Source organism: Carassius carassius, chromosome 45, assembly GCF_963082965.1.
Source record: "Carassius carassius chromosome 45, fCarCar2.1, whole genome shotgun sequence".
Taxonomy (NCBI): domain Eukaryota; kingdom Metazoa; phylum Chordata; class Actinopteri; order Cypriniformes; family Cyprinidae; genus Carassius; species Carassius carassius.
In genome coordinates this window covers 8,889,850-8,903,004 of record NC_081799.1, presented here as the reverse complement: position 1 = coordinate 8,903,004, position 13,155 = coordinate 8,889,850, and positions in this window count along the sequence as shown.

Below are 13,155 nucleotides of genomic sequence, written 5' to 3'. Positions count from 1 at the left end.
GTCAAGCTCAACCATTCAGCCGTGTGGAATATGACAAAAACTAATATTTTTCACTAAATTAAGTCTGTTATTGCCTACAAAGCAACATTTGGTAGAAGACTATTTCAAGAAAACTTTAAATTTAGCTTGACATGAGGCTAATAATCAAGATTTACACTTGATTTTTGAATAATTTCTGGCCCTCTTTATTTACCATATTCTTAGAAAGTGTCTGATGAAAACTACTAAGAAGATTTGACACTGAAGACTTTGATCAGTGACAATAACAAATGAAACAGGTTTCCTCTAAATGAATCCCATTGTGCTGAAGGTGAAGTCTTGCTATTCCTGTGCTAAACCCTTAAAACCTTACAAATTAAGTAAATAATGTAGTGGTTTTAAGACACCAGACCTCCTGGTTTCACATCCACAATCTGGCAGCTTGACAATCCTGAGGCCTATATGAAGATTTGAGTCAATTAAAGCTTTAATGACACTTTTAACTGTTTAACTCAAGTGGTCTTTGACCCTTTTTAGTGACCTTCAAGTGAAACTTGCACACTATACAGTGCAATTCAGTGGTAATTAACTTGTTGCATCATGTCTAACACGGTTCAACAATCAAGCCGAAACAAGGTGTAACTGTTATTAAAATCTGTATAACGTATAACACACGCACACAATTTTTTATTTTCTTCTCCATAACCAAAAAGCAGTTGTGACACCAGATTAAAGCTAGCAGATTATTGAGCAAGTGAAAGAAACCTGTTTTTCCACTCTTAAATATAAGAAAGGTTTTTTTGCAGTGATTCCATAGAAGAACCAGGTTCGGTTCGTAACGTGTAGAACATTTTAATAATCTAAAGAACCGTAAAGATCATTTGTCCAATAGAAAGGTTGCGTGGATGTTGAAGGCTCTTCATGAAACCACTATAAAAAACGCTGGGTTGTTTCAACCCAACTTTGGGTCAAATTTGGACTAACCCACCTTTTGGGTTAAAAATTCTATGTACAAATTTTACCAAACGGTTGGGTTAGTTCATATTTGACCCAAAACATTTTTTAGAGTGTATAGATGCCAATTAAACCTTTATTTTTAGGCATGTTTATCAGAATTTATGATTCCATGAGGAACTTTCAAAATACATGGAATCTTTCCAATCCACATAAGATTCTTTAATAAAGGTTCTTTATTGGCATAGATGGTTCCATGAAGAAACTTTAACATCCATGTAACATTTCTATTGGACAAATGATCTTTAAGGTTCTTTAGATTATTCAAATGTTCTTCACACTAAGAAAAAAATGGTTCTTGTAGGAGCTGTTCACTGAAAGGTTCTTTATGGAACCAAAAAGGGTTCTTCTATATGACATTGTTGCCAAACCCATTTTTTATTTTTTTTTAAAAGTGATATAGTGGGAAAAAAAATCATTCATATTGAGTTACAAAATGGTTCTGTTGAAACCCAATCCCTGAAAGGTTCACAAAACCAAAAATGGTTCTTCAAGCATCTGAAAAGCCCTTTAGGAAGTTTTATTTTGTAGAGTGTGATGATGTGTCCTGTATGATAGCGCCACAGACACATATCATCACCTATTCCTCACATTCCACTATTTCCCAGCAAGCTTTGCAAGCGTGCCTCGACAAGTCCCCGTCATTACTGGAGTGTTTGAGGTGCTCCAGAGTTTCCCGCCTCAATACACAAACAGGGTTAAGATTTAACCCCAGGCGTATCACTAAAATTACTCTACTGCCTCGGTGTAAAAACCGACTTTGATGAACAAATTTTAATCGCAGAGAGACTTTTTATCACTTAAGAGCTGATAACGACACGTTTACAGCCTCCACATGTAGTGTTTCTTGTGAAGTTATAATAGAGTAACCTATGCTTCTTCAACTTCACAAAGACAACAGCATATTTGTATAGTCACGGGGAAGGTACAGACAGCTTGTGTAGCGACTCGCCTCGCTCATATAGGCCCGGTATGCAGCCTATAGGGTGGATTCACGCAGTTATGTTAAAGACCGTCTCAGCAATGCAGAGAGACACGTTTAGCAGTCCTGGGCCCCTCTCCTGACCATCCCCCACCCCGGGACTAGCCTCCCAACATTCCTGAAAACATTCCCTTCCCCCTGCTAACCTGCAACAAGGGAGGGTCCGACCCATGCACCTTTATTCGGCCCTTTAGCGCCAAACCAAGCCTATAGTGCCTGATAACGCGACAACTGAGGGAAATGGCAAGACCGCCGAAACAAATGAGGCCTGAACTCAGCTTGAAGTCCCAAAAGAAGTGGTTTTATTTCTCAAACACATGCGTTACACCGGTTACAGTTGGAGGTTAATCTACGTGAGGGCATGAACTGAGCGATCTGGCACTTGTTTCCCAGGGGTCCCGTGAGCGTTGAGCATATCAGAGGCTAATTGCTATGACAATACTATTGCACTGCTAGAATGGATGGTACAGTAGTGCAACATTGTCAGAGCAGCTGACCTCAGCACATCAGCACGTGGACAGAGGGACAGCCATCTTCTCTGACCACTGACCCTCAACTCCTCATTTTAACCATCCACCTTATCAGCAAGAATGGCTATTAAAAAAAACCTTATATAATTTTGAATTGTTGTCTATAAAAATAATGATTTACATAGGCATATATAAGAACAAACAAATACAATATAATTCAGACACATATTAAAACATCATAACAATAATGACCCCCCCCCCCAAAATAAATAAACAGCTGTTAATTTTATTTATAAATCAGCAGTTAGTTCAAAATCAAAATGCAAGCAGAACAACTAAAAACAATATAAAAAGGACAACAATGTTAATAATATTGTTTATACTATATTTTCAGTTGTCTTTGTTGCAGTGTTAATATTAATTAACATCATGCACTTATTATGGGGTTAGGATTAAGGTTTAGTTTAGGGTTACTGCATGTAATTATTTATAATTTACTGTTATTACCATAGTAAATACATGAAAGGTTTAATAAGGACATTTAAAAACAAAAAAACTTTTCTTTATTCAAATTATTTCTCATTTAAAAATAACAATTTAAAATGTTAATTGGCACATACATAAAAGAAACGATAAAATGCAGCCACAGCACTGTAATTACTATATTAATATAATATAGTATTAATAATATAGTAATAAAATGATTAAATATGATTGACAATTAAATATATGGCCTTTTTACACTACATTATAAGCCAATAATAATAATAATAATAAATAAATAAAAAGAATACTTTCTTAAAACTGATTTGAAGTTTGTCCAATGTTTACAGTTTGCAGTAAATGTGTACAGTGTGTCAGCTTTCATGGTTTTCCAGGTCTCCACATGTTAAATAATGTCAGAGCAGGAGAGGGGTGAGAGGTGAAGGCAACAGAGGGAGGTGGAGGGCTCTGTTCTATCAGCCAATGCCCTTTTAATATTGCACTGCTCTTCTGATTGGCCAGTAGTACAACAGAAAAAGGGCAATGGACAAAACATGGTCAGTATAACCATACAATCCTTCCCCTCATTATGTTTGACCTTTTGCATTGCATTAAGATTTATTTATTTTTGATTTTATACAGTTCCTGCACATTTGGTTGGAAAAATCAAAGGATAGAGCAGCAGACAATTCATTAAATATGAATTACATATTAATCACAACCAAATAATTAACCTACAAACTATGACTAAATGTTGGCTACATCCACTAAACTAGTTTTAAAAGAAGGCTTAGCAAAATAAAAATTAAAACCACATCTTAGACAAATAAGCACATCTTTCCCATGTTTCCTTTATGATTTGTCTCTCTCCTAAAACAACTGCAACATGTTTTTTTTTAAAGAAACCTTGATAGTTATGTAAGATTACATCAAATCGAAACAAAATTTACAAAAAGAAAACAAAAACAGAGGGATGCAGTTGTTTTGCTTTAAAAAAAAAAAAGTAGTTCAAAACACCAATGACAATTTTAATGCAGGGTGCCCACATTTTTCATGATTTGTCCATGACTTTTTCAGCGTTTTATAAAGACTAAATTATGATTAAAAAAATAAAAATACAAACACTACAAATATTTATTCCACTTTGAAACAGCGTTTTACTTTTCCATGCCTGGAAATTACTTTTGAAATTCCCTAATATTTAGTTTTCCAGGACAGTGGGAACCCTGTGAGGTTTGGGAAATTATGCGACTTCATTAAACGTTTTTAAAACATAAAAAACACGTTTAAACACGTTGATTTTCAGCGGTGGGAGCTATAAAAAAAGAAAACGTTTTAACAGGTTGCTTAATTTGCATTAGCATTTTCAAAAACTTGTTGATAATCCTAACAAACTTTACAAATCACTGTCTAACCCTAATTAATTATCCAACAATTTGCAATCGCATTAGATGCATTCTAATAGCGTTAATAATGGACTTAAGTCGAATTAAATGGTCTCGACACTTCGGAGTGTTTGTTTTTGATTCGGATTAAATGTAAAGCATCACTAGCCCAACTAAAGTTCGGCACACAAACGAATTTACAGTTAATAACGGTGATGTGTTTAACGTTACCTCATAATCACACCGTTTAAAAACATAAATCGTACCTGATCACACTATCAGCGCGTGTATTTAAACAGTCAGTGGCATTACGCGTAGCCTTCTCTATTTCCTTTAGACAGCAAACACTGCGCACTACAGAAGAGATCTCGTACCCTGGGTTTGATGGCACACACTCCTGATGCGCATGAAAATGAGGCGAGTGCATTGGTCCCATCCATCCAAACTCTGCTTTACGCCCTACAGCTCCCGCCATGTCCGCCCAATCACCCCAAAAGCGTGAGGAGGACACAGAGGATCCCATATTCATGAATGGCAGCGAACCAAGGGAGGGACACTCCGCCAGAGGAAAAACAAATGCAGTGAGAGAGGAGGAAAAGTTGAGGAAAAGGTGCAAAACCTGAACACCTTCGTCTTCGGTCCTTTTTCAAACGGTAAATGCATAACGACTCTCCATTTGCGAGAGCGCAAAGTTAAAATCTTACCACGCGGCTCTGCGAAATAAACGAACGAATGTAAAGACGCGCGGCGTCACGGCCTTCCAGCGTCAGACTCCATCTTTGACTAGTAGTTGACATTCAGATCCAGCCGGAGCGAATTCCTTATTTGCATGCGCGGCGCTGATTGGTCCGCTGCTGCGCTAGTCTCTGCCGTGCGAACGGCCATTGGTTGACTCCTCAGCTCCTCGGCCCTGTGACTCGTGCTGTGATTGGATGCTAAACTGATACCGCCGATGCATACTTTAATTGAACAACAAATACGCGACGCACTGTGTGCCTCATTCACAAAATCACCGGCGTCCGCTCTGATCCCGGATGATACTACTGCTCAAATACATCTGTTAGAATAACTGATGATGACAATCTCATTTTATGGTTACAGTATTTCTTGACTAGCAGTTTTAACTCAAAACTCAATACTTTAGAAGGGTCTGAAATGGTGAAATGGGAATTTACACAGAGATGTGAAATAAATGAAAGTACAGGCTCTTGGTTTTATATGAATATTTTTACGTGATTGATGCAAATAGTCATATGAACAGAAATGTTTAATTTAATTTCAGCATGTTAAAAGATTATGTCTGTGGCAAAGCACAATAAAACCTCTCATACAGATGTGAGGTACATAAAATGAATAGATTGTTTGTTTGTGTAGTAGTCTTAATCAAGATCACACATGTAAACATGCCAGTAAATATTTTGATTCACATTATAAAATTAGATTTTAAAGTATTTGTGCAGTTAAATGGAAAACTGCATGTAAAATGAAATAAAAATAAATAAAAAAATGCATTCATGCATTTGCTCATGTATTTCATATCAGCTATAACTGTGATCAGAAATCAAATCAAGATTTGTTTAAAAAAGGCAAGAGGAAATATAATTCAATTGAACGTTTTACATTTCTTTTTTCTTTAACTTACATTACTACAGGGCTGTTTTTATTCATTAATACACAAACACACAAAAAAAATAATTTAGTAAATGTTTTCAAGGTTGCAATCAATTTATTTTAGCTACACTTAAATAAACACATTTAGCCGACTAACTTTCAACATGCTTTTTATTTTTTATATGTAGCTGAAATAAATTGTTTGCAACCACTAACCTTATGTAACCTTAACCTTACTAAACAAATGATTATAATTAGGCTAGTATATTGAGTATTGAGTATAACATTTTATTTAGAGCTTAACAAAATGAAAATACACTGATCTCTAAAAAGTACATTTGAACTAAAAACTATTTTTTTTAATAAATCCAATGACATAAATATGCACCTTTCTCTCATCAGACTTGACACAGATGAAGGGAGATTTTGTGGGCTGAACCAGGGCTGGTTCTGGGTGGCGCTTGAGCTGTGATTGACATCTGGAGGAGGGTAGTGGGCTGTGAAATGTGGCATTCTTGGCCAAGGGAGCTGAAATAATGGTATTGTTTAGTGAGAAAGGGCCCGTTCCCCCGCCTTTCCCTCTCTCTGTCCCCCAATCTGAAGGTATCTGATTGTGCGGTTACTCTGTTAAAAGTGTTTGATGTGGGCAATTTATTCAACAGGCTGCGAGGAAAACTAAAGGCATGTTCTGCCTCTGTCTTTCTGTTGGTCATTTAAAACCATAACTGACTTCAGAGATACACCTTGCCTCTTTGTTTTATCAAACAATTAAAGATCCAAAACGATCAGTGGCTTCTCAATTATGTTTTTTAATCCAAATCTATACATTTACAAATAATAAACTTAAAAAAAAACAATTTCTGCTGTAATATTTTGCATTCTATAAATCATCTTAATTCAAGAAAAGAAAAAACATGCACAGAAAACATCAACAGTGAGGCTCGTTGATTCATTTTCAATATGTATTCACAGAGAAAATGTCCAATTTTAACATTCTATATTAATCTAAACATACAAAAAAATTATTTTGTTTTGTTAAATAACTGTAAAAGTGCTTATTAAAAGTAGCTATTTGTAAACCCTTTTGTTAGTAAATGTATTTCGTATTTAATTATTATTTTGAAATCATTATTCTAATTCAAGAATCATGTTTTGAGCAAAACATTTGTATCTTTCTTTTTCTTATATTTGTATTGAATAACAACATGTTTTAAAGCATAATCTAATTAAAGCAATAAAAAAGAAACATTTGTGGAGGAAATAGAGCTGTGTAGGTATTGCTAAAAGACTTTAATAAACAAGCCTGTTATTTAATGTTTTCTGTGTTAAATATTCTGAGAATTATCAACAGAATTACAGCTGACATAATCCTCAAGGAATGAATCAGAAATGAGTGTTTAAATTATTCAGAAAAACAGATCGAAATGTATTTAATGGATGTCATCATGTCACCCTTAATTCCACAATACAAAAGAAGACTTTTTAAAAAATGTTTTGGAGTATAAATTTTATAATAATTATAGTAATAATTATTTGTGAATCTAGGAAAATGATAAAGATAAATTAGAAACAGAAAAACAGATTTACACAGAAAGGATGGAATCATATTTGCATTAAATAAAACATTCAATTGACTACACTGCTTCAAATTTAAACAGCAAATACAGATATTTTAATTAAATAAATATTTTTTTAAAAGATTTCCTTTGTTAGTTGTTTTTCATTTCTATGGAGTCAATCTGTAATTTTCCATTTAAGATGGTGTCATCACATATCTCTCTTCAGGGTTTTGATTGAATAAATACACTAAAAATATAAAGATAATTAAAAAGGAGAATGCAGTTGTGATTTCAGCATTTAAAATATTTTTTAAAGGTTTAATTCTTGCTGTTTAAAGATTATTTAAAATTATTTTTAACTGATTTATCCATAAATCCAGTTTAGTTGTTATAAGGTAATCTATTTAGTCTTTAAACGTTTTAATTTAAATGTTACCAGTTAATGTTTTAACCAGTGTTAGATGTTTTCTTTACATGACACTATTTTTTCAATATTTAAATTTTTGTAAAATGTAATGTCTTATTTACCAGATTTAAACATAAAACTAGTTGTGTTGTTATAAATTAATCTATTTAGTTTGATTCAACGACATCAAGTAATATTTTTGACTTTAAACACATTTAAACACATAAATGTTTACATTACTAAAAGTTACAAAAAAAGAGTTACTAAGTTACTCAGTGTTTTTTCTTCAGTATTTAAATTTGTTTTGTAAAATGTAATGCTCAGTGAGTTTAGTTTAAATCATTCAGATCAGATTCAGTCCTTGAAAAACAAGCTAAAATCATTAAAAGTCACACAAATTTGACCCCCCCCCCCCAAAGTAATTGTTGTTTTTAAAAAGAATAAATGATCTTACCCCAAACTGTTACTTTTTTAATCATCAAATCAAATATTTTGTTTGATTTTCCCCTTTGAACTGATTTGAAAAGCTTCCTGTTTGATCTTCAGCAGTCATACCTGAGCGAGAACAGGAAACCTTTCAAACATGGGAGCTAGAGTTTTGTTATTGTTCTTTCTTTCCCCCAATTCCCTTCCTCCAAAAATGTTCCTCCCCTCTTCCTCTGCCCTTTCACCTTTCCCTGCCTACCCTCTTCTCCTGCATCCCATGCCTCTCTTCCTCCCGGATCACCCAACAGGGAAAAGCAGCGCTGATAGACAGTCATTGATCTGAGCAGAAGGTTAATGGACGAGGCTCTTCTAGCGCCGTCACACTGGGGGGTGACATGGACGGGGTGCGAGTCCCTTTGAGATCCACCTTCTAGACCTCCCGTTTACCAGCGCTCTTCTCCCCCTTGTTTTGCCTTAAGAAGTGCTGTCTACCCTTTCCAGCCCAAAGCGGGTGTGTGGAGCGCATGGCCCTCATTCAGCTGTGTGGGTGGTGGTCCGTAGCATTTCTGTTTCTGAGCTTACACATGCTCGGGGTGTCAACATTCACACCAAGAACCTTTCTGCTCATTTAGCCTCTGCACAACACCTTCACCCCCCGTACTTCGGTCACAGAGCCTCTTGTTGGGCATAATATTTCAGATTTGTGAGGGGGGGGGAACAAACGATGCAATTGTAAACAGAAGTAAATGTATTTAGCTGAGATGAAATTCTTTAGGAAGCTGATGTGTCCTGACGTGTCACAAGCCATACTCTATATTTTAATGTTCTTGAAAGAAGTTTCTTATAATCACTAGCTGCATCAGAAATGAAGTTCAAATAGAAATACTGTCAGGTGTTATTACAGTTTCAAATAACTCTTTTGTGGTTTCTAATTTAAAATGTCATTCATTGAGTTGATGGCAAAGCTGAATTTGTGTTCCTCTAATATGCTGATGTGCGTCTGATTAAAAGTTACTATTAACAGTTTCTGTGGAAATGTTGTTCTTTTCTCAGGATTCTTTTGATGACTAGAAAGATGAAAAGAAAATCAATTATTTGAAATAAAAACAGAAATATTTACTGTAACTTTTGACCAGTTTAATTCAACCTTGCTAAATTAGTATTCATAAGTAATTAGTAATAATTGGTACTTTTTTAAAGCTTACTGACCCCAACGTTTTGATTGGTATAGTGAATAACAATTATTAAGTTAACGAATCTTAAATCATAACATTTCTTTCTTTTTTGTACTGATTTTTAAACATTTTTAAATGTAGTTCATTTTAAGTGCAAGGTAAATTACTTATATGATTTCAGTAAATACACTAAAAATATAAAGGTAATTAACTGAATGCAGTTTTTAGGTTTTAAAATGATTTAAATGATAAAAAAATGATTATAAATGATTTTTCCTACCTGATTACATTATACAATTTCTTTAATATTTAATCACTCTTTAACCTTACTTCATTTTAAGTGCAGTGTAAATTACTTCTATAAATTTAATAATGATATTATATTATATTTCCTGGAATAGTCTATTTGTATTTAATATGAAAATATTTATAAAAAAACAATATCGAACCTTTTTGTGAACGTTTCTGAAAAGAACCATTTTCTCCTCATTGTAAAGAATATTTTTAATAATCTGAAGAAACTTGTTCAATCATAAAGAATCTTTTGCGGACTGGAAATGTTTCATGGATGTTACAGTTTCTTTATGAAACAAAAAATGCCAAAAGTGATGCATTGTTTTTTTTTTTTTTATACCATCAATTGTTACAACCACCCAAGAAACTTTGTAGCCTACTTATGATTTTGTCTTTTTAGTAGCCTATTAAATTGTTATGCCAACTTTTGAAATTATCCATGTCTACATAATGCATTAACTTCCTAAATGTACTGGGCTTCTCCTATCATGTTCAACACTGCCAGGGGGCTCTGTGAGAGCTAGAGGTCCATGTGTTCCTCAGTAGCGCCTCCAATCCATTAACTAAACTTCAGAGGAATTCCTCACTTCTTTTCACAGAATACATGTGGAATGTACACAGGGGTCAAAGGGCACCGGGCCGGAGGAGCCCACCCCACACAGAGTCTGGGGGAGGAGCGCTGGATGTTACTTTAAAGATAACCTCTAATCAAAGCATCCACCTATAGCCGCATTATGAAGCTCGCTGCTTACATTAGTTGCTTCTGTAGCATTAGAAGCAAACAAACAAGCATTGCCAAGACAAGCTCCAGTGATTTATTACAGAACAGTTGACTCTCCTTTCCTTTAATGTAACACTTGCCTGTTTATGTAAGTGAATGACATCTGTTCTTTCCATTCAACACACTCCTCATCCAGTTAACTTTGCACTAAGGCTCAGCCATTTTTCCCACAGATAACATGTGACAATCCTCAGCGTCCCAGAGGAATCCAGCACAGTCATCCCGCCTGCAGGGCCTTTGGGTGCTCCGGCCAGTGTGTGAACGGGGCTGGACCCGAGATTCCACAGACGCAGCGTCTCTCTAACACTTGCTTGACCTCAACGACCCCCAATAACCCCCCTCACCCAGAGCCCTGATGCCCTGATGGAGGACTCAAGGGCCAGCAGCTTAACCCTGCAGCACCGGGAGCTTCTGGGACTCTGTACACAATCTGCATGCCTACATTTCAGCAAACGAAAAGGTCTTTTAGTATAATTGTGAAAACATCCGCCTCAGATTGTGCTACGCATGTCGTCATGCTGATTTTTATAAAGCAAGTAAACGTGAGAATAACTTTGATATCGTTACTGATATTTCAGGATGAACACTAAAGGGGGTGAATCTATCTATCTATCCCCTTAAAAATAAAGGAGCTTCACGATGCCATAGAAGAACCTTTTTTTTTAATCTAAATGAAGATCCATAAAGTTCCATAAAGAACCATTAACATCTGAAGAACCTTTCTGTTTCACACGAGGTTATTTCAGATTATTAAAAGGTAAGAAAGAGATGGTTCTTAAACTGAATGGTTCTTTGTGGAACCAAAAATGGTTCTTCTATGGTACCGCTTGAAGAACCTTTTGAAGCACCTTTATTTTTAAGAATGTGTGTGTGTGTGTGTGTGTGTGTATATATATATATATATATATATATATATATATATATATATATATATATATATATATATATACCCCCACACACAAAGTGTCCATCCTATTAAAACTTCAATCAAAAAAGCTATATTCCAAGCTGTATTTTTGAGTAAGTGTTGTCAAACCGTGCTATTTTCGAGCAGCACTAGTGTTAGAGAGCAGAGCAGTGGTTGATTCAGCATCATTCTTCACATGCATGAGCGGCCATTTGTGCTGCCACGAGAAGTGACGTCAAAACCTAGCGGACGCGCGACAATGAATTGAAGTGTTATTAACGCCAGGTATGTGTTTGTTTTAGGAGGTTATTCTAGAAGACATTTTCCTTATTATAAATTACGATTTATATAGCCTTTAATCTTAACACAAAGGTATTGGGAACATCCTCTATATTTATGTTTGGTTTTAGTGTCACAATATTATAACCTTAGAAATCCTAGAAAACGAATGTGTCTAGAATCACGTGCTGTGCACCGAGACAGCTGCTGTTCGAGTCCGTGAGCTGCGGTGAGGTCACAGCGCCACCGTGTGCTCACAAAGTGAACGCGCCACTGCAGCTCTGCAACAGTAAGCGTCTGAATGTACAGTCGAGGCCAAAGGTTTTGAGAATTAAATAAATATTAGTTTTCAAAAAGTTTGCTGCTAAACTGCTTTTAGATCTTTGTTTCAGTTGTTTCTGTGATGTACTGAAATATAATTACAAGCACTTCATACGTTTTAAAGGCTTTTATCGACAATTACATGACACTTATGCAAAGAGTCAGTATTTGCATTTGTTGGCCCTTCTTTTTGGACCTCTGCAATTCGACTGGGCATGCTCTCAATCAACTTCTGGGCCAAATCCTGACTGATAGCAACCCATTCTTTCATAATCACTTCTTGGAGTTTGTCAGAATTAGTGGGTTTTTGTTTGTTCACACGCCTCTTGAGGATTGACCACAAGTTCTCATGGGGATTAAGATCTGGGGAGTTTCCAGGCCATGGACCCAAAATATCAACATTCTGGTCCCCGAGCCACTTAGTTATCACTTTTGCCTTATGGCACGGTGCTCCATCGTGCTGGAAAATGCATTGTTCTTCACCAAACTGTTGTTGGATTGTTGGAAGAAGTTGCTGTTGGAGGGTGTTTTGGTACCATTCTTTATTCATGGCTGTGTTTTTGGGCAGAATTGTGAGTGAGCCCACTCCCTTGGATGAGAAGCAACCCCACACATGAATGGTGTCAGGATGCTTTACTGTTGGCATGACACAGGACTGATGGTAGCGCTCACCTTTTCTTCTCCGGACAAGGCTTTTTCCAGATGCCCCAAACAATCGGAAAGGGGCTTCATCGGAGAATATGACTTTCACCAGGGCCGGCCCGCGGCATAGGCGGTAGGCCTATAGGCAAATGCTAAGGGCGCCACTCATCCATAGGGGCGCCAGAATGAGTGAACGAGTGATTTTTTTTTTTTTTTTTACATATATATTTTTTTATAATAAGCTACTGTTTAAAAACCATTAATTCGAAATACTACCAAATAAAGCAAAAAAAGAAAAAAAAAAAAGAAAAAGAAACAGAGCGCGCGCACGATCAGTTGTTGGTAATTTGTTGTGTAGCGTGCCCGACGCCGCATCCAATGTAGACAGCACTGCTTTTGTTAACACACAGCTCGTAGAAACGGGCCTGGCAGCTCGCGCCA